Source organism: Myotis brandtii, unplaced genomic scaffold, assembly GCF_000412655.1.
Source record: "Myotis brandtii unplaced genomic scaffold, ASM41265v1 scaffold118, whole genome shotgun sequence".
Classification (NCBI taxonomy): domain Eukaryota; kingdom Metazoa; phylum Chordata; class Mammalia; order Chiroptera; family Vespertilionidae; genus Myotis; species Myotis brandtii.
The window spans coordinates 2,076,488-2,080,927 of record NW_005354090.1 but is presented as its reverse complement, the minus strand read 5'-3'; the positions used below and the strand labels follow the sequence as shown (position 1 = coordinate 2,080,927).

The 4,440-nt window shown below is 41.9% G+C and overlaps 1 protein-coding gene across 1 annotated transcript in view; it reads left to right on the top strand.

Annotated features, from left to right (window-relative positions):
• Positions 1 to 3,853: 3,853 nt before the first annotated feature.
• LOC102242397 (protein S100-A16) overlaps positions 3,854 to 4,440 on the top strand; it is a 2,704-nt gene continuing 2,117 nt past the window's right edge. Inside the window, exon 1 of the mRNA XM_014530723.1 lies at positions 3,854 to 3,921. The gene's annotated coding sequence lies outside the window, so the exon portion shown is untranslated. The remainder of the gene's footprint in view (positions 3,922 to 4,440) is intronic.

Below are 4,440 nucleotides of genomic sequence, written 5' to 3'. Positions count from 1 at the left end.
CTTTCCATCACAGCAGTGGGAGAAGTGAAGCTTGCAGAAGGCAAAACACCACCAGGAGGGGATTCTGCTAGACTCTGGGGAGAAAATCCCCTCCATTGACTGGAGGCTTCCTGATACCTACATGCAAGGAATTTTCTCCTTTTATGGGAAGCAGATGGAATTAACAGACTTGATTATTGTTTCTATTTATAATGTATACAGCAAGAGGTATATTGTAAATACTTGTAATTCCCTGTTATAAATCCATCTTTGTTTTAAAGCACCCTTTGTTTGCTTTTTAGTTTTCTCTTTATGACTGATGGACATTTTCCCACTTTGTCATTGAATAATTCAAGAAATGTACAATTAGCCCTAACTGGTTTGGCTCAGTGGATACAGCATCAGCCTATGGACTAAAGGGTCCCATGTTCAATTCCGGTCAAGAGCACATACCTCAGTTGCAGGCTTGATCCCTGGCCCTGGTTGGGGCGCATGTGGGAGGCAACCAATGGATGTATCTCTTTCACATCGATCTTTCTCTTTCTCTATCTCTCCCTCTCCTTTCCACTCTAAACATCAATGGAAAAATATCCTCAGGTGAGGATTAACACACACAAAAATAAAAAAAAAATAAAAAAAGAAATGTACAATTAGGTGTCATGATTTTTGTTCTCGGGAAAGTAATAAAACATGTAGTAACAGCTTCTGCCCTTGGAATAAATATATGGCTGCTGCTCAGAGGCCATGCTCTCCAGAAATGACTCCTCTCTGTTTATTCTGTTGCCAGGAGAGCCACCTCAGCTCTGAGAGCCACAACTGCCTAGACTGGCACAGAAATTGGACCTTTGACATAAGGCCAAATCAGTGGGATTAATATCTGGGTACTGCTTGGCACCATAAGAGGAAATACAGGGTGTATTAACTTTGTAATTGGATTCTGATTAGTTGTGTCCTGATATTTTCATCTCATTGCTATGGAAGAATGACATAACTGCCCGGTCCAGAGAGGAGAGTCCTGCCTAATTTAGGAAGATTATGAAATTAAAGGAGAGACAGACAAGGCAGAAAAAGGGGAAATAAAGCAAGGCCCTAAATACAGGGTCCCAAGAGAAAAAGGGGGAGAGGTACAGTGGACATTTCCTTTTTTTTCTAAACAGCTTTATTGAGATATTTATTTATACCTTTATTAGAAGGTATAATTGATATTCAATAAACTTTGTAGTTAAAGTGTAGAATTTGATAAGTTTTGGCACCGTCAATACCATCAACATTATCAAGATAACGAATGTATCCATTAGCCCCAAAAGTTTCCTTGTGTCCCTCTGTAAGTCTTCCCTCCCTTACCCTCTGTGCCTAGACAATCATGGGTCTGCTTTCCAGAACTACAGAGAAGCTTGGATTTTCTAAAATTTTATATACATGAAATCATACAATATATACTCTTTTTCTATCTGACTTATTTAATTAACATTATTATTTTGAATTTTATTCATACTATTGTATGTGTCAATAGTTCATGTCTTTTCATTGCAGAATAGTACTCTATCTTATGGGTATACCACAATTTGTTTATCTTTTCATCTCTTGAAAGGCATTTGGTTATTTCCAATTTTTAGCTATCTATACTAATAAAAGCCTAGGTGGCCCTCGCGCCCTCATGTCATCACAAGATGGCTGCCCTCACGTCATCACAAGATGGCTGCCATAAGACGGCCACTCCCCCATTGTCACAAGATGGCCGTCCTACGTTGTCACAAGATGGCCACCCCATGTAATCACAAGATGGCCGCCACAAGCCGTCATCACAAGATGGCTGCCATAAGACGGCCACTCCCACATTGTCACAAGATGGCCGTCCTACGTCGTCACAAGATGGCCACCCCATGTAATCACAAGCTGGCCACCACAAGATGGCTGGCAGGGGAAGGCAGTTGGGGGCGATCAGGCCGGTAGGGGAGCAGTTAGGCATCAATCAGGCCAGCAGGGGAGCGGTTAGGTGGCGATCAGGCAGGCAGGCAGACGAATGTTTAGGAGCCAGCAGTCCCTGATTGTGAGTGGGATGTCCGACTACATGGCCCCCACTGGGCATCGAGCCTGCAACCTGGGCATCGAGCCCGCAACCTGGGCATGTGCTCCGACTGGGAATCAAACCATGGCCTCCTGTTTCATAGGTTGATGCTCAACCTCTGAGCCACACTGGCCGGGCAAAGAGCAACATCTTAAAAGGAATATGTTTTTATCGATTTTAGAGAGAGAGGAAGAAAGAGGGAGAGAGAAAGAAAAAAACACTGGGGATTGAACCTGCAACCTGGGCATATACCCTGACTGGAAATTGAACTGGAGACCTTTCAGTGCATAAGGCGACACTCAACCAATTGAGCAATATCTGCCAGGGCATGAAGGGGAAGATGTTCCTTATAAAGCTCTCTGGTGACCCGACTGGTAGGACTGGGTGTGGGTATGAGTGGTCATAGATCCAGAATGATGCTCTCCTATAGAGAAGCAAGAAGGAGAAAGCCAGTTAGGGCAGAGATGCTGCCAGAGAGAGAGGGAACAGCTGCCGCCTATAACTTCCGCCGTTCTGCCTTCGAGAGGATGGTCTGGGCCTTTGGGGCTTCCTAAGACAATGGCATCTCTCTCATAGGAGCATTAGGGGGTGTCTGGGATTATCTCAATCTCCGGGAAAGGGGTGCTGTCAACTCGGTCTCCAGGGACAGAGAGTTCTGCTGCTGATGTCTCCTTTCTCAATACAGTGGATAGAGAGCCCAGGGTCATCCCAGACAGGCAACACCCAGGCAGCCAGCCCAGGGAGCAGGGCACCTGGGTTTCTCTGAAGGCCTTTTCCCACATAGAAGAGAAATCATGGCTTCTGGTACTTTCTCTCAAAACTCTGATCCTCATGGGGCAATGTTTATGAGGGAGAGTTAAGAGAAGAAAAAGCAAGATTCAATGTATAAATACTATATGAGTTTAGCAAGATTATCCTATTGTGGTACTATTGTGGGAGATTAGTCTTCTCGCTACTTTTCCATATGTTCCAGGTCTTCTGCAAAATGATGTTTTAAATAAAATATGTTTATTTAAGTACAGTTGACATACGATACTGTGTACAGTTTCAGATGTACAACATTTATATACCTTACGATGTGATTTCACAAGTCTAGTAACCAACTGTCACAGTACATGATTATCACAATAGTGCTGACTATTCCCCTTCATCTTTTTCACCCCTCCCCCTTCCACCTCCTCCCCTGTAGCAACCATCAGTTTGATTTGTTCCTATGGGTCTGTTTTTGTTTTGTTTTTTGATTCCACATACAAGTGAAATCATATGGTATTTGTCATGTCCATTGATAGATGGATAAAGAACTTATGATATGTATATTTAAAATGAACTATTACTCAGCAATAAAAAAGAATGAAATCTTGCCATTTGTGACAACATGGATGGACCTAGAAGGTATTATGCTAAGTGAAATAAGTCAGAAAGAGAAAGTATGCTTATTTTTTACAAGTTTCATGTGAAAAGTTGCAACTGATAATAAAAATGTTGATGGATACTTAAAAGAACAGAAGGAATATTATGCTAAGTGAAATAAGTCAGACAGAGAAAGTATGTTTATTTTTTACAAGTTTCATGTAAAAAGTTGCAACTGATAATAAAAATGTTGATGGATAGTTAAAAGAACAGAAGGGAAAAAAATTCCCAAAATTCACTATGCTTATTTCTGGGCAGAATTACCCCTCCCATTAGTCTCCCTCTCCCCCTTGCCCTGTTATTCTTCTTCATGCTATTTGTGATGACCAGGAATATTTTATGCTAATTGAATTGTCTCTTCTCTGCTTCACCATCAGCATGTAAATAGCACAAGAACAAAGGCTCTGCCAGTTCGGTTACTCTCTGCAGCCCAGAGCAGACCAGGCTGAGAAGGACTGAGCTCAGTAAGTGTTAAGGAAGGAATGGTCAACTTATAAGCATTATTAATTTTCTTCTTCATACGTTTCTGAGTTTTCAGCTGTTTTCCAATGAATTTTATTACTTTTGTGATCATAAAAATGAATAAATATTATTTTTTTCCTCCATGGAAATGGCACAACGAAATGACATCTCAATTATAATATTTAAGAGTGAACTTCTTTTATAATGAAGTTGACATTCTTTTAAGTCTCAAAAATACACGAGAAATCCACTGGTATGAGTCATATGTCTGTGTGGCCAGATCCCCGCTGAGCTGGGTGAGAGCACACATGTGTAGAGAAAACCACAAGTTGTTCACAGGGCCATCAAAGGTATAGTACACAGGACTGACCTGTGTGAATTCACCTCCCAGAAGGCTAGCTGGAAGCCTGTGCTCTGTGTGTCTCTCCCGCATCTGTTTACCTTCTTGTCTTTGGTCAGTAGGTCTAGAGATGTGCTCACCAACAGGGTTCTGGAAAGTCTGCCTGAATTAGATCTCAGGG